The sequence below is a fragment of the Mirounga angustirostris genome, unplaced genomic scaffold, assembly GCF_029215605.1.
Source record: "Mirounga angustirostris isolate CCGP_5_RB_7025 unplaced genomic scaffold, mMirAng1.0.hap1 SCAF_2, whole genome shotgun sequence".
Classification (NCBI taxonomy): Eukaryota; Metazoa; Chordata; class Mammalia; order Carnivora; family Phocidae; genus Mirounga; species Mirounga angustirostris.
This window is the reverse complement of record NW_026991710.1, coordinates 2,576,123-2,600,466: the sequence shown is the minus strand read 5'-3', so window position 1 is coordinate 2,600,466 and position 24,344 is coordinate 2,576,123. Positions and strand designations below refer to the sequence as shown.

Below are 24,344 nucleotides of genomic sequence, written 5' to 3'. Positions count from 1 at the left end.
GGGCAGGCAAGAACAGCTGGAGGGAGGCACAGGGTGGCTGAGCTCCACGAGGCCTCTCCCGGCACGTGCTCATCAGGCACGTCCGTCCTCGGGAGCTGGCCACCCTCCTCAGGCCTTCAGAGCCACGCCATCCTTTCCTATCCAGGCCTGGCAGGGACATGAGAGACCCGAGGTCTCCTGCCAGGCCTGTCACCCCACACGTGCCGCTCTGTGTCCTGGACTGGGAGGTGAGGACGTCGTCTGCCAATGACCTAGAGAGATGGCACACCGCCTGCCTACCTGCCCAGGCTGGCACCGGCCACTCTGCTGACCGCTGAGCTTCCAGAGCCCGGCAGACGGGCGCGGGACGGGGGCCAACGGAGCCTGCCAGGCCCTCGGGCAGACGGAGGCCGGCAGGGGTGGGTCAGACCAGGCCTCAGGCTGGGAACTCGAGGTCTGGGGTCTCGAGAGCCAAGGCAAAATGGGGCATGGGGGGGTGGGGGGCTTGTCCCGGCCTCAGCCCAACTTCGCGGACGGGAGCGGCTGGAGATGCCATCACCAAGGCAGCTCCCAGACACCAGACACAGCAGAAGCTCGAGTCAGAGGGACCCACCCATGCAGAGCGGCTGCTAGGGCTGAATTATGTCCCCCCCAAACCCACATGCTGCAGTCCTAACGCTCAGTACCTCCGAATGTCCGTGCTCACAGAGAGGGAGGGAGTTAGAGTCCTGGGGGGCCTGAGCCCATCGGACCGTGTCCTTACAGCACGAGGGGATCAGGACACAGACACACGGAGGACGACCACGTGAGGACACAGGAGACGGCATCTACACGCCACAGAGTGAGGCCTCAGAGGGAACCGACTGCCTGCACCCCGATCCTGGACTCCAGCCTCCCCAACGAGAGAGAATAAAGTCCTGGGGTTTAAGCCACTCGGCCTGTGGGGCCTTGTTTTGGGGCCGTAGCAGATTCACATGAGGCAGCTCAGAGAGGGGAGCACTGCCCTGGGTCCTGAGCGGCCGCACGGCTTCCTGGCAGTGCAGGCCACGGGGTGGCGGTAACCGGGAGTCACCGGGGCAGTTACGGAGAGACTCGGCCACACGGGCAGTCACAATGGGGGTCGTGAGCGCTGAGCGGTGGGGACCCCAGAGCTGCTGATGAGTCGGGCACTGGACTGTCTCTCCCTTCCCCGAAGTGGGGCTGCAACCACCCCTTCCACTGAGGGGAAATTGAGGCTGGGGAGGGTGACTGGCCAGTCCCCAGTGGGGGCTGGGAGTGGAGTGGCGGCCAGGCCCCCGGGAGGAGAGCGCAGACGTGGTCCTCCGTGTCAGGCCCTGGGCCCGGCTCCGCAGACACCCGGCTGACCGAGCCCTGAACCAGGCATGCGTGGCGCTCTGTGCAGCCCTTCCCACCCCCACCCTGCCAGGGCACCCTCCCAGGCCGACCACGGAATCATGGAACCATCCATTAGGCTAGTAAAGACTCACAGGCAGCAACTCCTCTAAACTTCAGCCGCACACTCTGCTTGGTCCCCCTCCCCGCCCAGAGGGCCTGGGCAGCCTGTTCTCACCCCCAGTTTAGGCCTCCTGGGGCAGGGGACGGCGTGGAGGAGCGGGCTTTTGGAGTGGTTGATGTGCTTCAGTGCCCCCCACGCTCTCTGGCCACTTTCCAGCTGCCCCCCGAGACTCTTGCCCTCGCCTGACCCAGAGCCCCCCAAGGAGGACATCCACATGTCCTCTGCCCTCCAAACACACCCACCCCAGCGCGGCGGCCAACTCAGACGGCCCGGCTTTCGGAACCCCTTCTCCCGGGACAGCCCTGGTTTCTCCCTCACCGAGGCCCCCACTCCAGGAAGCCCCTGCCAGCTTCACCCCGGGGTCAAGCTCTCCCAGAACGTCTCCCTGGACAGGCAAGTCAGCCAGGGTCCAGTCAGGGAGCCAGGGCCCCGGCCTCTTTCCTGCAAGCATTGCCCATTTCAATGTCCCCAAGCCTTCTAAGGACACCGCCCCTGACAAGTTAGCACCCCACCCCTCACCCAGGCCCCGGCCATCCCCAGGAGGGCCAGGAGGGAGGGAATGGCACCCCACCAACCAGGGTGTGTCCAGAACCTCTCTTGAGAGCGTGGGGCACACCTGCCCCCATCCCTGACTTTGGGGCTCAGGCCGTGGGCCCCTCATTCCACATCTGTTACATACACAGTATCTTTCATCACCCTTAGGGCAGGAACCCCAACATTCCAGAGAGGCAGTGGGGGGGTCCGGGAGGACACACGGGCATGAGGCCGTGACCCAGCCCCACACGTGCCACCACCCGGAGACCCACTGAGACTGCCCATGGCAGAGTCCATGCGACCCGGCTCCAGGGGTCAGTTCACACTCTGCCTGGAGCCGAGACGGCGGGCAACGTTGCTGGAGACACAGAAGCTGTCTGCTTCTAAGCAGCTAACTGCCAAGCTCACCTCACAGACAGGCTCAGCTGGTGGCCAGGCAGGCCTCAAAAATACTGACAGGTGGCCAGGCCACCCCAAGGCTGAGGAGAATGATGTGAGGGAGGCTCCAGGCTTGCCTCTCTCCTGCCCCACAACCTCGACAGCTCAGGTCCCCCACTCAGTCCCCTCGATCTGTGATCATCCTGCTGGGGCCCTAGGCCTCGGCCCCCCCCCACAGCTCCTCAGGCCCACTGGGGGCTCCGACTGCCCTGCTCTTTCCTGTGACCACACCTGCCACCCTTGCTGGTCCTCAGTGGTCCCCTGCAAGCCCTTCTTGTCCCTTCCCCCTGTAGGAGTTCCAAGGCCCTACAATGGGGCTGGGTAAGTGGGCAACGCCAAAGGGCGCAGCTGTTTTCAAAGCACATCCCTGATGACCGGCAGGAATCACACCTGTATTCTTGGTGCCCTGCATAGGGTGGGCACAGGGTGAGGGGACAGGGTAGTCACCGGATGGATGGATAGACGGATGGAAGGATGGATGAATGGACAGATGGGTGGATGGATGGATGATGGATGGACAGATGGATGGATGGACAGATGGACAGACAGATGGATGGACAAAAGGATGGATGGATGGATACGTGGATGAGGGATGGATGGACAGATGGATGGATGGATGGATGGATGGACGGATGGGTGGATGGATGGATGGACAGATGAGGGATGGATGGACAGATGGATGGATGGATGGACAGATGGATGGCTGGATGGATGGATGGATGGATGGACAGATGGATGGCTGGCTGGATGGATGGACAGATGGGTGGATGGATGGACAGATGAGGGATGGATGGACAGAGGGATGGATGGATGCAAGGATGGGTGAATGGATAGATGGATGGACAGATGGATGAATGGACTCAAATGTCCCTCCAATGTAGCCAGTGTCACTGCTCTCCAAGGCCCTGATGCATATCCCTTCTGGCTTCACCACCAAACGCTGGCTCTTGGCCCAAGTTCCTCTTCTCCTCTCAAAGCTCTGGATCTTCTGCTCCCACCCCCTCCTCCTGACCTGGGCCCCCACTCCTCTGAGCAGAGACCTCAGACATGACAGAAGACAAAGAGAGCAACTCAGGACAGATGCTCTGTCCTTCCACTGTGTGCCTTTGGGAAAGCACCTCAGCCTCTCTGAGCAGCAAGTCCCACTTCTGAAAACCCCACTATCCTAGGATTGAGTGAGAGTCAAACGAGATGGCGGACAGTCTGATCAAATGTGGGCTTACGACCAAAGGGCAGGCACTGGCAGGATTGCCCTTAGAACTCCCTCCAGGGAAGGAGCTCCCCGAGGCCCTGCTGACCAGTGCCCCCCAGTGGCCACGGCCTGTCAGCCTGCTCCATGCTGCACAGACCTCAGCCTGGAAGTCTGCTCTCGGCCCGCTCTCGGCCGGGGCCTCTCCTGTGGCCTGGGCCTGGCCGCACGGGTGTCTTTACTGCCCATATTTTGGAGATGAGCAGATGGGGCCGAGACGTTAGTGGCTTGCCTGTAGTCATAGCTCCTAAGGGAAGGAGTGGAATTTGAACCCGGGGTCCCCGGCTTGTGAGTGCCCCTCTTATCCACTGTGCTGGCACAGGGTCCCCCCACACACACTATGGTGGCCCCTTCTCCAAGGCATTCCTTTGCTTGGAATACCCTTCAAAGTTTAGTGCAGATGGGCCACGTCCTCCAGGAAGACTTCCCTGACTTCCTGTCCCTCACCTGTCCGCCTGGGGAGATGTCACCTCTCTGGCAGAAGCCTTCCAGTGACAGACACCCTGCCGTTGGCTCATTCGACACATTCTGCACAGAGCCACGTGCCTATCCGGGCCTTCTGTCTGCCCCTAGAGCACAGTAGGACTGGCACTTGGCTGCCGGCTCTGCTAGATTTGTCCTGGTCTGAACAATGTCCGTCATCAAGCAGCTGCGAGCAAGCCTTTGGTACCTTCAGCCAAGATCTTTTCATTAGCTCTGTGTTTGTTTGGGCCGTTTTTGCCCTTTTAAAGTAAAAATAGTTTATTTTTAACATTTTGATGCTGCTGTTTTCTTTTAAGAAGGTGCAAAAATAAAAAACCGCATGCCTGTTTCTTTTCTTGGCCCAGCATGTCTGTGAGCAGCCTCCCCCTCAGACGCCCCTGAGGCTCTGTCTGGGCTCTCAGGGGGCGGTGCTCAGGAGTGGGGTGGAAGGAAGGATTCACCTCCTGGGGGGCAAACCACAGATGCAGAGGAGGCCCCGAGGACCCCTCCCCACCAGGCACCGGAGCCCGGGGGGGGCAGCTCACGGGGCAGAAGGAGAGACCCAGAGGGGCAAGGGATGGGGCTGCCGAGACGGGTCTGGAAGCCCTCCCGGAGGAGACGGCTCCCAGGCTGAGTCCTGAAGGAAGAGCAGGAGCCCCGCAGATGAGCAAGGACAGGAAGGATGCTGCCAGAGGCACCAGCCTCAGAGACACGGAAAAGGTCACGGTCAGCGTGCAGTGTGTCCAGCCAGGCAGGACTTATCGGTTTGTCCACCCAGTTACTCGTTTCTGCAAGAAACAGTCGCTGCCCACCTCCCCTGTGCCCCCGCCCCCTCATGCCAAGGCCTACAGACCAGACAATGATCAGACAGGGCCCTAGAAAGTTCGAGTTGCTCCCAGGCCAGGAAGGGAAACAGAGAGGGAGAGAGACAACAGCCCCTGTGGCTCAGGTGGGGGCTCAGGAGAGGGGGCTCTGAGTCCTTCCTGGGGAGCTAGCGTCCACCCTGCCGTTCGACCAAGGACAGGGAGGAGAGGCGGGCTCCCACAGGCCAACGGGGGTGGGCCATCGGCGGAGAGGCCCCAGGCAGGTGCTGTCCACACTGGAAGGCCGAGGTCGGAGCCAGAGACCCACCGTCATGAAGTCACCATGAGGACAGCCCACGGTCACCCAGTGGGCCCACGGGCACCTGCCCGAGGCAGGGGGCGGAGGTGGTGTCCTGGGCACAGTGAGGGACAGCCGTGGCACCGGGACCCGCAGGCCCGGAGCTCCTGTCCGGGTCTCTCTATTCCTTCCTTCGCTGGCCCCCTCCCCAGCCCCGCCTGAGGCTTGAAGGCAAAATGGAGCCTCTGGAGGGCCGACGCCGCGAGACCCCCATGGATGGCGGCGCCCGTGGAGCAGGGGATCCCTCTCCTGGAGGGGAGAGGAGGGCAGAGAGCGGGAAGCGGGGAGCAGGATGGAGTGGCCCCGGGGCCAGGGGTCGGGCCCAGAGGCTGCAGGAGCCCCTCGCGTTTCTACAAGCGCCCCGAGGCTGGAGGTTTCTCTCCCTGGTCCTCCTAGCAGCATTCAGGCCTGCAGTGATGTTTCCGACCCCAGCAGGGCACAGTTTACAACCCTCCAGGCACCCTTGGCCTGGGAGGGCAGGCAGTCCCAACCGTCCACCTGGCTCTGGCCTCACCTGCCGCCCCTTCCCCGATGACAGCCGGCGGGGGTGGGGGGGGCTCCTTCTAAAGCGAGAGCCGCCCCCAGCCCAATCCTTCAGAGAGCATTCCCTGGCCACTGGCTGGGAGGCTGGGAGGCAGCGGGTCGGGGCCTTGGGGCTGGTTCTGAATCCGACTCTCACAGCACGCGGCCAGGCCCGGGCCTTCGCTGGAGCAGGAGGGCCCCGACGTCTGAGAACCAGGAAGGCGTGTGTGTGGACTGGAGCTGTCTGCTCTCAGGCCGGCCCCCCGGGACGTGCTGGGCACAGGGCTGTGTCAGGCCCCACCGCATTCCCATGCACACCCAGGGAGAGAAGCTGGCCGGCGGGGGGCTGGCTGCCAAACCCTCACGGAGACGGATAGCAAATTGTCACCCGTGGAAGAGTGTCCCTGTCTCTCATAAGAAGACACGTCCTTTACGGCCGGTCCGCTTCCTTCCCTCATTCCACCTGAGCCGTTACCTCTGGCCCTGAGGCCTGGGCTGTGTGTCCCCCCCACCCTCCGTATGATTTCCCCTGAAAGAGCCACATCGGGCAGCATTTATGGACGACCTACTGCATACCTGGCCCTAGGCTAAAAAGAAAGTTGCGGGGGGCGCGGCGTGTAAAATGTGAAACATGGTGTCTGGGAGGCCCTGCTAGTGTGGGTGACAGGAGCTGGACAGGGAGACGACCAGGGCTGCCAATGGTCTCCTGCAACCGGGAAGGTCCTGCCCTCTGGCCTTCACCCCGTAGGACGGCCTCCCTGCCTCCCCTCATCCCAACCACCCAGACAGAAGACCCTCGGGCCCGGGCCCCCCTCAGCACACGCGGTGGGGACAGCTGTGCCCGCCCGCACACCCACGCCAGCATGCACACATACGCTGTGGTGTAGCGAGTGAGCACGCATGCCCCGGGGTGCACGTGCTCACATGCACGTGCCCCCACGCGCCCACACGTGCTGCGGTCCTGCACCCGGCTGCTCACAGCTCCCTGGCGGCCACCGCACTCTCGTGGGAGGTGCCTGGAGCCCATGTCACCCACAGCATCTCTGCCGTTTCCCTGGCAACCCTCTCCCGTGCATCCTCAGACTGGGTCCTGAAGGCTCCTTTACCACCTTCTGTGACCTTTCAGAGCGAAAAGCTCTCAGGGCCAAGGAGCAGATCTCAGAAGGGTTTCTGGCACAGCCCTGGGAGCCGGCCGTACACGGCCAGGACTGGACCGCCCGGACCCTAAAGCACCGCTCCACCTTCTGGAAGCCGAGGCCTCCCTGGACCTCAGCTTCTCTAGCCGCCAGAGCAAGGGCTTCCCTCTGAGCAGCTGGTCCGTGGTGGCCAGTCCCACAGCCCGGTGTCACACTGGGGGGCTGGGCTGGGGGGCCACAGCAGTGCTGGCCGAGGGCCTGTCTCCAGCCCTGCAGCCTCTCTCGGGAAGGGGCGCAGACGTGACCGTGCCCAGCCCGAGCTCCATGGTGCTCCAGCGGGGAAGGGAGTCTGGCCCACAGCTCTGTAAACGGTGGTCACTTTCCCCACCATGGGTGGCATGGGGTGTGCCGGGCTCACCCTCCCCTTGGCAGCAGGTGGCCTCTCTGTGTCTCCCCTCAGGTCCCTGCAGTGACTGGTACCCCCCCTCCCCTGCTGGCCCCCACGCCTCACCCTGCTTCCCGCCCCCGCTGCACGTTACCACCCTGGGCGCCAAGAGAAAAGGCCAAGTGGCAGCGTGCATGCCAACACCAGAGCCACCCTCAGCTCCGGCGACGGGCCGGCAGAGCCGTGGTTCCCAGCCGCACGTGGCCGAGGCGGAGAGGAGGGGTCCCCGAGCAAGGCTCCCCGGGAGCCGCCTGCCCGCCCTGTCCCCGCCGAGTCTCCATCAGTGAGGCGAGGTGTGGGACAGGCTGAGGCCCAGGGAGCCAGAGCCCAGCCATGCCGCCAAGGAGCTGGGCGACTGTGGGCACCAGCACCCCGACCCTCTGACCATAAGCGCAGATCCGACTGGGGAAAGGGAGTGCGGGCTGAGAGGGGGGTCTGGAGGCCACCCGGTGCCAGGAGCCACTCTCGTCCCGACCAGCCAGGCTGGGAGGCCATGCCGAGTACCCTGAGTTCCCCTCAGCCACCAGGGCCCTGCAGAGAGGCCCCAGCCACATGCCCCCAGCGAAGTCTGAAACCAAGCGTCCGAAGGACCGCGCTGGCCCTCCAGGAAGGACTCAGTGCAACAGTCCAGACTCAACACAAGAGGGTCGCTCGTGTCCGGGCTACGCAAGGCGATGGGACATGAAGAGTCAGGACAACATGACACACTGGGCCGGGGCGGGGCGGGGGGGGGGGGGCGGGTTAAAGCATGAATAGAAAACATCGGAGGCGCTGGATCCAGCAGACAACGTCTGGAATGAAAGTCTTGTCGGGGAGCGCTACAGCAGTGGAGGCCGCAGAAGAAAGCGTTAGTGAACTTCAGACAGAAATCATCCAGTCTGAAGGAAAAGCGGAGAAAAGAACTGAAGACCAGAGATTCGGTTCCACAGGGAGACGCAGTCAGGTGGCCCATCACGGGCATTACGTACCGAGCCCGTCACTGGGGTTCTGGGAAGAGAGGAGGGAAAGACATTAGCAGGAAAAAAACATGGACTTGAAGAAATAATGCCCAAAGTTTTCCCAAATATGATGAAAAATGCCAACCCACAGATCCAAGAGGTTCGGCAAACCCCGAGCAGAACACGCACACCACCACCGCCACCAAGATACTTTACGCTGAAAACCAAAGGTAAAAGTAAAATCTTAAAAGCAGCCAGAAGAGAATAAAAGCATTGCATGTAAGACAGGAAATAAGAAATGCTTCTCGTTTCTCATTGTAAATAATGTGCTACAATTTGGATATTTGTGTTCCTCCAAAGTTCACGTGTGGAAACTAACCCCCAAAGATGGTGGCACTAGGTCAGGCGCCTTGGGGAGGTGGTTGGGTGATGAGGGCGGGCATCTGGGCCCCCGCTGGAATGGGGTTCTTGTGAGAGACCCCAGAGAGCCCCTCACCCCTTAGGCCCTGGGAGGACTCGGCCAGGAGTCCGTCTGTAAACACCATGCAAAGAGCAGACAAGAGCAGCTTGAGCCTGAAACGTAATTGGGAAAGACCTCCTCTAGATCGAAGGGACGAAAGAGACAGAAGAGTAACATGGGGCATGATCTTGGTTCAAACTAATAGCCACAAAAGAGGTTGGGGGACACTCTGGACGCTTGTCATCTGGACAAGAGAATTGACTGTTACTTTTCTCAGGTGGGATAATGGAATTGTGGTTCTGCAGGGAACGTCCGTCTTTAACAGAAGCAGGTGGAAAGATGAGGGCTCATGTGTCACAGCTTCTGCAGCCTACACTGAAACGTCCGGCAGCGCTCAGAGGACAAAGGGAGAGGACGAACACGCAGGGCAGTCTGGCCGTAATTACTGGGCCCAGGCAGGGGAGGTCCAGGGGTCATTATGCTATTCTCCCATATTATTCTTCCATTATGAAAATTTTCATAATTAAAAAAAATCCTGCAGTTATCCACGGATCGGATTTCCAGGAGGCTCAGCCATCTGGTGCGCAGGCACATACCCAGAAGCAGGAGGGGCGGCTCGGCATCCACCGTGGCGGTCACCAAGCACTCCAGGCCAAGGCTGCCACGTGGGTATTTACTGCTCGAGCCCCAGCATCCACGCCACCTGCCCATCAGCTCGCATTTCCATTCAAGTGGTTTGCAAGAAGCTTACTTCACCCTAATCCGATCATTCTATCCTTTGATCTCAGAGATTGAGCCAAGGACCAAATGTGATGGACCCCGTCCCTGCAGAGTGGGCAGGAGGGAATGAAGATGTCTCAGCAGTAGTCAGCAAACAGCTTGAGAATATAGGGGGAGCCAACTCTAGGATAAGCTAACCCTGCAGAAGCAGCACACAGGGGTTAAGGATCATCCTTGGTGACATGTGGAACTGCTGGAGCGCACCTCACCTGAAGCTGCCACTACCGGTTGGTCTGTTGTAAAGGCCAAAGGATTCACTTGCTTGCACTTGCTTGCACTTGCTTGCCACCGGAAGCGTCCTTGAGTGCTATGCAACTCTATAGGGGAGTCTTTCAGGACCTCCCTACAGCCTTAAATCGGTAAATAAATTAGGTGTCCCATTCTGAAAACTCTATCTCGCTTCCCAGAACTCAGGAGTGTAAACCCTAAAAACTAGGAAAGGGACGGGCAGCTGCAGGTAGGCATGCCAACGCCGTGGAGCACTGAGGGCTGGCAGCACGCAAGTAGATGGACTCTCCACGGAAGAGGGAGCCAGATGCTCACCCTCATGCATCGCTAGGGAAAGGCAAATGAAAACCACAACAAGATACGACTTCATACCCACCAGTCTGGCGAAAGTTCAAAACTAAGATAATATCAAGAGCTGGCAAGGATGTGCAATGCCCAGAATGCTTATACACCACCAGTGGGTGTGGAAATTTGTGGAATGCCCTTTAGAAAGCGACTGGGCACATACATACACATGTCTATACATACATGTGTGGTTATTTGCATATGTGTATACGTGGACATACATGTATGTAGATGGCAAAATATGGACAGTTGGTGAATCTAACTGGAAGGCATTCAGGTACTCATGGTCTTATTCCTTTGACTTTCCTGTTGGCTTGAAAATTCTCAAATATAAGCTAGGGGAAATAAACTAAAGAAGGCAAGGAGAAAAAAATATACACAGAACCAGTGGACAAATAGCACAAAATAGAGCAGAAACTTCCAACTTAAGTGTACTAGAAATTGCACCGAACAGACATGGACCAAGCTCAAGCTAAAAACCACCATTTGCAGGTGGAAACCGTCAACTGGAGTTGACAAGAGAAGGTTAACAGATATCCAGAATACTCTGCATGTGGCACGCATCAGGAGAGATCAACAAGTCACTCTCAGAACAGAGCCCACCTCCAAACAGAGGGAGGGCAGAGGGGTGGAGGGCGGGGACCCCTCCCTGGCGCTGCTTGCTGCTCAGGACTCCTCTAAGGTTTTCTGGGCTGCTCAGCTGGCTTTAGAATGGGAATAGTTTCTGGCAGGAGACATTGTTCCTTTTCCTCTTCAATGTCAAATTCTTGCAGGCTCCTCTCTGATTACCTCACTTCCAGGTTTGTCCCCTCCCTGTCCACCTGGGAAAGCCTCCGACCTAAGACATTGCTCAGGGCCAAAGGTCAGCAAAAGCAAAACACCCGCGGAATGCAGCCTTGGTCTATCTGCCTGGAAATTCACCTGGGAGTCTACACCTAGAAGTCTGGTGCACCATGAAGTTTGCTTCTGGGAGCGCAGGTGCACCAGAGTCTGCTCTTGGAAGCACAGGTGCACCGGAGGGTCTGCCCCTGGGAGCGCAGGTGCACCTGAGGGTCTGCCCCTGGGAGCGCAGGTGCACCAAGGAATGACTCTGTACCCAGATGGGCTGGTACACCAGGAAGCCTGCACACTTTACCTGAGGACGTGCTTGGGCTTTCTCTCTAATTCCATTTCACACACTGGCATCTCTCAGCTCATCCCTGGGCTGGCCAGTCACACCATCCTCAGAAGCTGCCCTTCTGAGGAACACGGGAGGCTGGGTCTGCCTTTCTGCCCAGTGGAGGGGACCCAAGACGTCCTAGGGACTGAAGGTCCTTTCTTTCCAAGGGGCCCTGCATTTTCTGGGCAGCTTACCTCAGACTCATGTCTCTGCCATGTCTCAAATTTGGCCCCCTCTCCCCCCACATGTGGCCAGGAGATGAGGCTCACTCAGCAGCAGCCTTCCCCGTGGTATTGAGACCCGGGTGGTCTCCAAAGACAGGAGGTCTAGCCAGGTGGAGGTGACGGCTTTGCTGTCCTGAACTCACAGAAAACTCGCCGCCCCTTGTTTCCGAGCTGGGACACCCGTCTGGGGACACCTGGTGCTGGCAGGGCAGGTCCCCCCATTCCCCCGCCCCGAGCTGAAACCGAGGCGGGGGCCAGAGGTGCAGAGGCCAGAGCACCTCAGGGGCCAGGCCCATAAGGAGCCAGGTTCAAATCCAGACCTCACCACAGCCCATGGGACTGCGGGCAGACCGCTTGACCACGTCCACGTTTACAAAGTGGCTGCAGTAATTGGTCCACTGCCTAAGTTGTTGTGGGAAGTGGAGAGGGTGACAACCAGGCCGTTTGGGGCCGGGCTGCACCACACCGCTGTCATCCTCATCCTCATCGGCATCCCTGTCTGAGCCGGGCACGGAGCGGCCGTCGTGAGCATGCAGCTCCCCAGCTCAGTGCGCTCTGGGCCACGTTGAGCGAGGTCCTCCCGTGATCTAAGGCAGGAGGCCATTCCCTAGACACCTCTCAACACCTCCTAGTTCCCTGTGGGGCTTCTGCTCTGGAACACGGAGGAAATAGTGTGACAAACCTCAAACACGCAGGAAGCCAGACTGCACAGACCACACGGCACATGATCCCATTTGCACGACATCCTGGAAAGGCAGCATCATGGCCATGGAAGAGAGATTTGCCGGAATCGGGGGCTGACAACTCTGCATGTACAGAGAGCTTGCTTGTCCCAATTCCCAGAGCCGCGTGCCACTGTCCCAGTCGGTGGCTCGGGCTGCCCAGACGACACACCACGGGCTGGGGGCTTGGAACAGCAGACCTGTGTTTCTCGCCGGTCTGGAGACCAGAAGTCTGAGATCGGGGTGAAGGCAGCTGGGTTCTGGAGAGAGCTGGAGATGCCATCCTCCCGCCGTGTGCCCGCCCTGCAGAGAGGCAGGGAGAGCTCCCTGGTGTCCCCTCCTGGAAGGGCACGGATCCTGTTGCATCCACACTAGTACTTAAACTACCTCCATAATGGCCACGTGCATGCGTGTGCATATAAAATTTGACGACCTGACTCCCAAATCTCCGCGGAATCACGAAGCACCAAGAAGAGCCAAGATACTCTTGAGGAATGACCAGGTAGAAGGGCCTGCCTACAGATCCCAGGATTTCCTGGAGATGGTGAGGAATGGGTGCTGCTGGTGGGAGAAGACAGGAGATCATAGGAGACGGGACAGGTTTTTTTCTCCTTACAGTCAGTTTGGAGACCTGATTATCCACAGAGGAAAAAATATTACTCAGACTCTGGCTTCACACTGTCTACAGAAATCAATGTCAGGTGGATTAAAGACTTCACTATGAATGATAAATCCACGGCTCGTCTGGAAAGGCATACGTGGGGGAGGGGGAACCACATGACTTCAGGGTTGGGAGAAACTTCTTAAGCAAGACACAAACGGCACGAACTGTAAAGAGAAAGAGGAATTAATTGGGCTGCATGAAAATTTCATACTCCTTTCCGTTCACCAAACGGCACACAGAAAATGGAAAGATAACGCACAACGGGGAGATGTTTGAAGCGCAGATGTCCAGCAGCGGCCCACTTAGGAAATACACGAGGAACTCTTTTTTTGTTGTTGTTTAAGATTTTATTTATTTGACAGAGAGAGACACAGCGAGAGAGGGAACACAAGCAGGGGGAGTGGCAGAGGGAGAAGCAGGCTTCCCGCGGAGCAGGGAGCCCGATGCGGGGCTCGATCCCAGGACCCTGAGATCATGACCTGAGCCGAAGGCAGAAGGCAGACGCTTAACGACTGAGCCACCCAGGCGCCCCTACACGAGGAACTCTTAACTACTCACTGAGGAAAAGATCAAAACAATTCTTTTTTAATGGACAAAAGACTTGAACACGTGCTTCACAGAAAAGGAAATTCACAGGGGAAAGGAACACAAGCAAAGCTGCAGATCTCATTAGCACCTAAGGAAATGCAAATAGCAGTCACTAGGCTCTCAAAAACCGTGACAATCTGACAAAGCCAAGTGTTTGTGAGGACGGGGAGGCGTCCTGTCCCTTCCGCAGGCTGCCTGCACTGCGGAAGATCAGGAGCCTGGCAGGGGTGCACAGCGTGGACACAGCAGATCCCCCTCGGGGCGATTTCGGTAAGTAAGCGTTTGCGCCCCGTGTGCCACCAGAAGAGGATTTGTTGTGTGTGAGTGGCAGCGCTGTTTCCAAGCGTGGGGCGCGCGCCACGGATCAGCACGAGAGCCTAGCACGGATGAGCTCGGCGGCGCAGGTCCACTCGCAGCCCAGCCAGCCGAGGAGTCCCCAGGGTGAGTCCGTGTATTCCAAATTCCCAAGCAGACAACAAAGAGTACCTGGCATGCGTTTGGGTGGCGAAACGGTAACTAAAATGTGGGGAATGATGATCACAAAAGTCAGGTTCGTGGTTCCAAGGCTGGGGGTGGGGGGCTTCTAGGGAGTGGTCAGGGCCGGTGGTGTCACCGGTGGTCACAGCTTGTGTGTCTACGATGCACTTCCCTTCCCTCCTCCCCACCCGCGCCATCCTTCCCTCCCTCCTCCCCCCCCCCACGAAAACTCACCTCCGTGGACCCTACCAACCACACAAGCTGGAGCCTGGCACCCAGGAGGAGCTTAAGCGATGTTTTTTCCCTGCAGTCAGGGCACTGACTCTGCGCACACCCCCTAAGCACTTACCACGTACAGGCTCCAGTGAGCGGGGGGCCATCCTGGGGACCGTCCTAAGCAAGTGTCCTGAAGGTGGACAGAGGGGCCACGTGACTCCAAGCACTTGACCAGCTGCGGGCCCATGGGAGTGCGGTGGACAGGGGCCGCTGGAGCTCCCGATGCCACAACGCCTGGTGTCCCTCAGGAAGGGGCGGGCTGGCCGGAGGATCTCAGGCAAACATGGAGCAGGCAGAGTTCACAGCACCCCCGGGACCCAGGCAGTCCGGGAGGAGGGCTGCTCGCTGGGACGAGACACAAGTTCCCATTGCATCACCAGACAGAGCAAACAGGCCAACGTCCTGCACACAGGGGCCAGCTCAGGCTCCTTCTCCACAGGCTGTCTGTGTGGTGAGTTCCAGGGGAGGTTGCGGGGACTGTGCTGCCCAGCCTGTGTTCCCAGGCCAGCGCAGTGTCCCTGAGCAGTCCCTACAACCCAGACCTGGCTCCTGCTGGGCGCTGGGGGTGGGCAAAGGGCGTGGTCATGCAGGGGCATTTGAGGATGGCCCCAAGCTTGCCAGGGGTCCCCTGCTGCCACAGGGTCCGTCCACTAGGGAAAGCTGCCCCTCTTCATTTCCGGTCACCGTGTTCCTGCCCTCTTAGCTCCCACGATGGCGGTGGTTTCACATTGTGTCCGTCATGCCCACAGACAACCCATCCCATAAATGTACACATGTGCCAGGACAGACAATCTCCGGCAGAGGGACTCCCTTTTAGTTGCAGATATTCTTTCTAGAGTCTGCTACCTACTAGTTCCTTTAGTAGTTATTGGATGGATGGATGGATGGATGGATGGATGAATGGATGATGGATGGATAGATGCATAGATGGGTGGATGAATGGGTGGGTGGGTGGATGAATGGATGGATGGATGGGCAAATGGATGGATGGACGGGTAGATGAGTGGATGGGTGGTTAGATGGGTTTTTGATGGGTGGATGGGTAAGTGCGTGGATGGATGAGTGGAAGGTTGGATGGATGGGCGGATGGATGGATGAGCAGATGAATGGATGGATGGATGGATGACTAGATGAGCAGATGGGTGGGTAGACGGATTGTGGATGGGTGAATGGCTAAGTGGGTGGATGGGTGAGTAGAAGGTTGGCTGGATGGATGGATGAATGGATGGATGGATGACTGAATGGATGGGTGGGTGGGTGGGAAGACGTCAGACAGACAGATAGATGGAGGTTGAATAAGTGGATGGGTAGATGAGAAGATTTAAGAATAATTGGACAAGAAGATAACCAGAAGGGAGGATGAAGGGTATGTAAGTAAGTGAATGAGTGGGTGGACAAATGAGTGGGTGCATGGTGTTGATGTGAGATTGTTTTTATGTCCTCAAGCTGGCTTTTATACTTAGAAAATACTACTTAGAAATTAGTTTTTTAAAAATTAAATTTAGGAAAAATTTAAATTTTAATGTATTAGTGTTACAAAACCAAAACCCTAAGTGTTCTCCCTTGAGCTATTAGTTCAATCTATGAATCTTATCATTATACTTAAAGTCTAAGAAATTTTAAAATTATTTTTAAAAGATTCTTTGTTTTTTGAGGGGGATTGTTTTTTTTTAAGATTTTATTTATTTATGTATCAGAGAGAGAGAGCACAAGCAGGGGAAGCGGCAGGCAGAGGGAAAAGCAGGCTCCCCACTGAGCAAGGAGCCCGATGCGGGACTCGATCCCAGGACCCTGGGATCATGACCTGAGCAGAAGGTGTCCCAAAGTGTTCTTTGATTAACATTAGGCCCCACTTTCAAATTTATTTAATAAAACACCTTCAAAATTTTAATTATATTAACACACTTCATGTATTTTATCTGATAAACTTTCCCAAGTTAAGTTTGCAATTTTTATAAATCTAAAAGATAACTTCCTTATCTTTATAGGATGAGCCACAGATTCATTTAAGTGTTCAACACAGTCGGGGTGCCTGGGTGGCTCAGTTGGTTAAGCGTCTAATTTTGGCTCAGGTTATGATCTCAGAGTCCTAGGATTGAGACCCATGTCTGGCTCCCCACTGAGCAGGGAGTCTGCTTCTGCCCTCTGCCCTTCCTCCTGCTCGTGCTCTCTCTTTTTCTTCTCTCAAATAAATAAAAAAAAATCCTAAAATGAAAGTGTTCAAAACTGTCTATAAACTTTATGGGACTTCAACTTAAAATCCTAAGTCTAAATCAAGTAATCAAATATATATCTTATATTTAAAGGTTGACTTGTTTATCTGATAGCCCAAATCCTCTTAAACATCACAAATGCTTATAATAGCAAAGATGCCCAGATTCCTTCACGCAAAAATATCAATACATGGAGCCAATACCAATAAAACGTTTCTACACTTAATTCTCAATGGCCCTCGCCATGTGGGGCCAAGGTCAGCAGCTTCTGCCAGCCCGTCCTCTTGGGACAAGCTCAGGCAGGGAGAGAACATTCTGCTCTGCTGGTGGTTGCCATGGAAAACCCTTTGCTGCTTGTTTTTCTCCTCCACTGATTAAGGAGGAGACTCCCCAAGTGACAGAGAGTCCCTGGGCCTCACCGCTGGCCAGCTCTGACTTATCGCCTGACATTTCCCAAGAGCCGACTACCCTGTCCTGCCACAAATAGACTGATGTGGGTCCCTCGAGGCGGTCTCGCCTGCACAGCCTCCTGTCTCGGGGGAGTTGGGGACCCAGGGGACACAAAAGGGAGGCAGATAATGATAATAAGCAGGCAAGAGGGCAGACTGTCCTGTGGGACCAGCGATCACAGCAGGGGCCTCTGGGGGAGCCAGAAGAAAAGAGACTCTTGACGGAGTAGCTGGCCCCTGGAGCCCACTGGCCCATGAGGTGGTGAGCTCCCCGTCGCTGAAAGTGTACAAGCTGAAGCCAGTCAACCCCCTGGCAGGCAGATTAAAGAGTCCAAGGGACGACAAATTCTCTAAGGTGCCTCCCAGCTCTGAGTTTCCATGAATCTAACACTCTCACTGGATCCCAGGATTCTGGATCATTCCAGTGGAATCAGAGTATTAGGCAGCTGCTGGCTTGTCCAGGGGTAGGGCCACCTTAGCTGTGTGGTCAGGGAGGGCATCCTGGAGGAGGTGCCAGCCAAGAAAAGAGCTGGGGGAAGCGCGCAATCCCAGGAAGCAGCCTGCGCAAAGGCGTCAGGCCAGAGGGGTCGGTGAAGTCGAGGAGGGGCTGTGGATGGATGGATAGATGATGGATGGATGATGGATGGATAGATGCATAGATGGGTGGATGAATGGGTGGGTGGGTGGATGAATGGATGGATGGACGGGCAGATGGATGGATGGATGGGTAGATGAGTGGGCCTTGCTGGCAAAGGCATGAGCTCACGGTCACACTCGGAGCAGGAGGGGCTCCCAGGGCACGATGGACCAAGCAGGCCGGGCAACTGCTTGTCACTGCCTGATCCCCCTGCTGCCGCCCGAGGCCGCGTGGAGACCTCCTCTCCCGGCCTCTGCCTCTCGCTCTCTGTCTCTCTGCCCACAAGCTGGGCAGGGGGAGCTGCTGGTGGTCCCCCCTTTTGGGTCTGACAGCCCCAGAGGGGGCTCTGGCCTCTCCCCACCACGGGCACAGCTGAGGGGACTCCCCGGTGACCGAATGGAGCCACGGGAGGGGGCCCTCGTCAAGGCCAAGCCTCCAACCCAGCTTCTCTTGGCCAGGACCTCCCTCTGCCCGGCTCCCAGGACCACGTGTCCACAGGGGAGAGAGGCGTGTCCCGCTTGGGTGCCTCTAGGACCCCAGCAGAGCTCACCATGAGGTAGTGAGCTCCCCATCCCTGCAAGTGTACAAGTTAAAGCCAGTCGACCACCTGGAAGGCAGGTTGGAGAGTCCAGGGGACAAAGCCCCGGGGTTCCAGAGGCTTCTCTGGGCTCCCATCCAGCGGCCGCCCGGCCTTCCTGGCTGAGCTCCCACAGGCCCGCGTCTCAGGGGCTGCTTGGCCACACCGGGCACGGCGGGCTCTCCATGAAGGCCCCACTTAGGGAGCAGGCAGCTGGGGGAGACTGCAGGGATGGTTGCATCGCCACTTCCGGGCCTCAGGACCAGGGAAGGGGGTGGTGACTAGACCCTGCACCCACGGGTCTGCCTCCTGGCACCCAGAGCAGGACTCATGAAGGATGGGGTCTGCCTCCAGACTAGCCACCCAGCCCGGGGCCTCGGCTGCCCGCAGGACTGGGAAAGGCCTAGGGTGTCTCCCGGTAACTGTGGGGGACCCCTCCCCACTCCGGCCTCAGGATTCCCAGCTGCCAGCCAGGGAGCCCCACAGCCACCCACCTGCCTGGGGAGGGCCCTGGGGAATGCAGGGCTGCAGGGGGTGGGCTGGGGAGCCAAGGTACAGATCCCACCGTAGACAGGCACATGCTGACCCTGCAGCCCGTCCAGAGAGCTGTTCTGAAGGCACCAGGTCTGGCCCTGCCGGGGAGACTCGGAGACCCCTGCGGCTTACACACTTGGGCACCTGGTCTGCCCTTTCGGCTGTAAATCAGGAGGTCGTCACCGGAGCTGCTGCCCAAATGGAGGAGTGAGCCAGCCTGCACCTGAGCCCTCCTCCCAGCCCTGTCCGGGCCTCAGAGATAGAGGGTGCCCACCGCGGGCCCCGCATGAGGCAACAAGGGAGGGAGGCTTGGGGTACAGACGGGGAGATGGGGTCTCCGGGGCCTGGCCGGGGTCCCACAGCCAGGACACGGCAGAGCTGAGACTGGAGGTCAATCCCCCCTCCTCCCCCTCCCCTCCTAGCTCCTCACCCTCTCCCCATACCCCCTTCTTCTTCTCCCCCTCCTCCTCTGGCTCCTCCTTCCCAGCCCAACCACCAGGGCTTGGCTAACCCTTGCCATGTTCCCCACTTGTCCCTCTTTGGTTGGGGAAGAACAGCCCCGACCCTGGCATTTTCCTACAAGGCAGGAAGTGACTCTGTCCTCAAAGACAAGGTTCCCCAAGGGCAGGTGCTTCCCTGCCCCGAGCATTCAGAAGCCCAGCACACAGCTGTTAACAGGCAGTCCCCAGCTGCAACGGGCCAATTCCTGCCAGGCTGTGAATCAGGCCTCTGCCGGGGCAGAGCTGGGAAGCCAGGGGTGCCTGGGGAGGCCGGGGGTGCCTGGGGATGGCCCGCGGTCTGGCAGCCCCTCCTCCTCGCCGCCTCCTGGGGCAGCACTCTTCCCACGGGCGAGCTGGACGCCAGGAACTGCTGGGGTGGGATGTGAGTGGGAAGGGACACACACGGCTTCCGGGACGGGAAGGAGCCCAAACACACCTTGGGGGAGCCGCTGTCCCTCTCTGAGCCCCAGGTCCCTGCCCTGACATCCACACCAGGGTCTCTTCTCCTGGCGGGCAATGGGCCAGTCACCCAGGCCGTGGCCGGGACAGGGCTTTGTAAGCTATAAGGTGCCATCAGCTGCGAGGTGGGGCCTCTGGCCACAGGGTCCAGCTCCCCAGTGAGTGGGGTTCACGTGCCACTCAAACAGGCCGAGATGTGGATCCCCATCCAGTAAGGCCTACCTGCCTACGATCTTCATGATGCAATTGGAGATGCAGTTTCAGGGGAGTGTAGTAAAGCCCCCAGGGGCTGGTGCTAAGGATCCTGGCGGCTGGGGTAGATCTGCTGGCTGCACCCCCAGAAGTGAGCAGAGCAGGCTCAGAGACCCGGGTGCACTCCTGGATCCCCACTCGCCACTCTCCCAAGTGTGTAAGCCTCTCACTCCCTGCATTAAATCTGTCCCCACTGGAGGCACCGGAGTGGTCCCTACTCCTGCTCTCAGCTCACAGCGGCCTGGAGACCAGAAGATTCTGTGCCAGCCCCCTCCCATACCCCAGCACCCCTCAGGGCACCAGCACTTCCCTAGTGGGCCCACACACCCCGGCATGGAAATGAGCACGTGAAGGGATATGGGGCTCGCAGGTGCCATGTTCCAAGCACCAGGCCGGGAAGAGCAGTGGGGGTTGAGGGGAGGGCACACTGCCCCATCTCATTCCCCGCCGGGCTTTCTCCTGCAGAAGTTGTTGTTAGTCCAGGGTCTCTGAGAAGCAGACACCACAACAGGATGAAAAGTGCATGGACTTTATTGAAGGAAATGCCCACGAGACATGATGGGGAAGGGGCGTTATTGGTGACACAGGGGTGTGACCTCATGCCAAGGCTGGGCTTGGCCGGAAGCAACCCAGGCCCCGTGTAGTCCAAGAAGGTCCAGAAGCCTGTTACGGAGTCCTCAAGTCAGAGCTGGCCATCAGAAGGGCACTCCTGGGATGGGCCTGCCTCGATGTCCCTGCTGGCCCCAGCATGCACATGTCGATGGATTGCAACTGGACCCCGGGCTGTGGTTCAGGTCCACGAGGCATCCCACGCCCCACCATGTGTGTCTGTGTATTGACTGTCTCCCCACAAAACGAACCTTCCAAGAGCAGATGTCCCACCTGTGCCCACCTGTGCCCCGAGCCCTGAGCTGAGTGGCCCGTGGACACTTCACTGACGTGTGCACGGAGCCAACAGGGGCCCCAAGGCCTCCCATTCTGCAGGCAGCGCCTCTGCCACTCGGCCCTCCTCCATCAGGACGCAGAGTCTCTTCCTGGACCCCTGCAGGAAGCTAGGCCATGCGGCCCCTTCAGCCAGCAGCAGCAGTGCCTGGGAGGCCCTCGAAGCCGAGCCGCACCTCCCCCTCCCCATGGGGGACACCGGCCAGACCAGCCCCATCCCGCTGGTGACGTGCAGCCCAGCACAGCTGTGGGAGGGAGGCTATGCGGAGCCCTCAGCTCCAGCCGGGCCAGCAGCCAGCCGCAGAGACCAGCAGGCCACCTCTGACCACAGAGGCCGCCCACTCAGTCCAGGCTCCAAGCAGGATGAGATTGTTGGTGGTTCAAGCTGCTAGTTTTGAGGGGCTCCCTGTGGCCGAAGCTAACGGCAGAGCCTCCTGTTCTTCCTCGGGGTTTCCACTTCCCCGCAATGTGAGACCCGGTCCCTCGGGAGGCATGGACGCCGCACCGATCCCCACCTCCCCACCTTGAGCACCAGGCTTCAAGCTCCACACACAGTGTGAATTCAGTGGGTCAAGTTTGCTGAGGATGAGGAACCCCACGTTGTAACCATAAACACCGCCATTTGTCACCTGGCTTTCCAGACTGGGGAACAGACGGCACGGTGAGTGTTCACGCCCCCGTTTCGGGATGAAGGCGCTGAGCGGGCATCAGCCGGGCCGTGGGAGCGGCAGGTGGAGGAGAGGGGGTGGGTTGTCCCTCCTGGTGGAATCTCTGCGTTCATGCACACTTTTCTTCCAATGTTCATCACAGTATTTCCCAGATCTGGCCACTGGGAGCCCCGTGGCCGGCTGCTCGTGTCGGGGGACGCATGCCCATCCGTCTCTGGGGCTTCCTGCACTGCCCTGCCCCCCGGATGCTGCGGGCCCCTCCTGACCCGGGCCTGGCGCGAGCATTCCCTGGGTGCCCTGGCCTGGCCCGTAGGGCTCGGCTTCGGACTGGGCAGCGAGCTCCACGCTCTTGGGCTGCAATGCTCCCGGCTCCTTTCCGGGCTCGGAGCCACAGAATGGATTGCTTCCTGGGGATGGTGAGTTCTTCTGCAGCTTCGTGTTCAGACACAAGCCCCCCTGTTCTTCTCCTCCCCTGCTCTGTGCTCAGGGCTGCTCTCCCACCACCCATGGAGAGGGCCCTGGTCCCCAAGGACACGCGCTGGCTTCTCCTGCCGTCAACCCCGAATACACACAGGGTGGTTCCTCACTCGTCACTCAGCCCTGCAACCTTCAGCAGCAACCAGCCCGCAAAGGGAGGCCCGAGGTCACTCCGCACTTAGAGAACCGTGCCCAGAAAAGCCACGAACACCTTCCGCCCTGTTGTGCCATCAAAGTATTGAGGTTCACTGGTGCTGTTGGATTCCATTTTAGAGTTTTTCACCCTTGCCGATTTAATTTTATTTTCTGAATATGAGAATCATACACATAGTTCAAAAGTCAAAACAGTGGGAGCCTGGGTGGCTCAGTTGGTTAAGCGACTGCCTTCGGCTCAGGTCATGATCCTAGAGTCCCAGGATCGAGTCCCGCATCGGGCTTCCTGCTCGGCGGGGAGTCTGCTTCTCCCTCTGACCCTCCCCCTGTCTCATGTGCTCTCTCTCATTCTCTCTCTCTCAAATAAATAAATAAAATCTTTTAAAAAAAAAAAAGTCAAAACAGTATTAAAAAGCAACCCACAGAATTCTCCTTTCACCTGCTCCCAGGGGACCCTACCAGTTCCTGCTTTGAGGCTCTATCAGCCCTGGGGAGGGGACATGCAAACCACAACATGCAAACAATGTGCAAACCCCAACATGCAAACCACATGCAAAAGAGGCAAACAGAGGAATAGCTGGGTTCCTCAGGAGCGCCGGGAGCTGCAAACCCAGAACACAAGCCCCCAGGGCCACCAACACTTGCAGCACCTGTGGCCCAAGGGTCTTGTCAAAATGAAAACAATCCAGTTTCACGGCTGGGAGGAGCTTGAGGAGCAGCGGCTAGAGGTGTGTGTCCTGGATGGGGTCCTGGGCAGAAAGGACAACAGGAAAAAACAAAGGAAATCTATAAAAACTATGGGCTTCTGTTAATAATAATGCATCAAGGGGCGCCTGGGTGGCTCAGTCATTAAACGTCTGCCTTCGGCTCGGGTCGTGATCCCGGGGTCCTGGGATCGAGCCCCACATCGGGCTCCCTGCTCAGCGGGAAGCCTGCTTCTCCCTCTCCCACTCCCCCTGCTTGTGTTCCCTCTCTCGCTGTGTCTCTCTCTGTCAAATAAATAAATAAAATCTTTATAAATAATAATAATAATGCATCAATATTGGTCCTCAATTGTGAGAAATATACTGTCCTAACAAAAGGCAATAATAGGGAAACTGGCATATGGCAAATCTCGGCACTATCTTCCTGGTTTTTATGTAAATCTAAAATTGTTCTAAAAAATAAAGTTTATTTTTTTAGGTGTAAAATAAAATAAAATAATGCTTTTTCTGTAAACAATCTGCTGGAAATCCCTGGTGGGTCCCCAGTACCCCCCCGACCAGCCTCCCCTGGCTTCTTCAGCCCTCCTGTGCTCCCCGATCCTGCTCCTGCGAAGGTGGGAGCACCGGCCCCGCTCTGGACCCCCACGGAGCTGCAAGGGGCCGAGGCAGCCGCCACTGGAAAGGCCAACCCCTGTGGGCACTGCGTGTCCTCTGCCTCCCCTTCTGCCCCAAACCGCGCCTGGACGGCCCAACCCCAGCTGCAGGGGCCTCTGGGAACCGTCAGGAAGACCACCAGGAGGGTGGCCGGGGCGCCGGATGGGGGCTGGGTGGACCTCCGAGGAGAGAAGCGCTCACACCTCCGGAGCACCTGCTGCCAAGGCCCGGCCCCTCCACTGCCACCTTGGGAAACAGGGACCTCGGATGAGCTGGTTCGGGAAGTTAACTCAAAAGAGGGGGGGCTTCGGCTTTTAAATCTCGGAGGCAAGGAAATGGATTTTCACCATACCGGCTCTGACCCGTGGCGTGCGAGGGACTCCATCTCCATGTGGCGGTTGGCAGCGCTGACCGTGTTCATTTCTGCTGGGCCCCTGGGAAGCTGGAAGGGGGTCTGTGGCTGCCCCCTAACCAGGGTTCTTCTCCATGTGCTCTCAGCCCTTCCCACACGTCCCTCTCGGCTGTCCCACGGTCCGCCTCCTGGGAGCCCAGGTCCCGCCTGGTGCACAGCAAGCTCTCGATGCACAGGAAGGAACGAACGGTCCCAGAAAGCTGGAGACTTCACACGGTGACGACAGTGCCCCTGGTGTGCCGCCATGGTTTCGAAGGACTAGGAAGAGAAGGAGGCTCTCCGAGGCAAGACCCAGAGCCCGCACGTGCAGCCGAGCCCACGTGCACACAGAAGCGCGGGTAGGTGGCATGGGTTTGCCTTCAGAATGACGAGGCAAATACAGTGACGGGCACAGAGCAGGTGCTGCTGAG

General features: G+C 58.3%; 2 long non-coding RNA genes across 2 annotated transcripts; one reads left to right on the top strand and one right to left on the bottom strand.

Moving 5' to 3' along the window:
• Positions 1 to 8,218: 8,218 nt before the first annotated feature.
• On the bottom strand, positions 8,219 to 14,580 carry LOC123848750 (uncharacterized). The gene is made up of 3 exons (XR_006791883.2): positions 14,377 to 14,580; positions 12,259 to 13,126; positions 8,219 to 8,429 (listed from the first exon to the last, which is right to left on the bottom strand). It is a non-coding gene; the product is annotated as an uncharacterized LOC123848750 (long non-coding RNA).
• On the top strand, positions 13,449 to 23,344 carry LOC123848752 (uncharacterized). The gene is made up of 3 exons (XR_006791884.2): positions 13,449 to 13,991; positions 20,390 to 21,527; positions 21,677 to 23,344. It is a non-coding gene; the product is annotated as an uncharacterized LOC123848752 (long non-coding RNA).
• Positions 23,345 to 24,344: the final 1,000 nt, after the last annotated feature.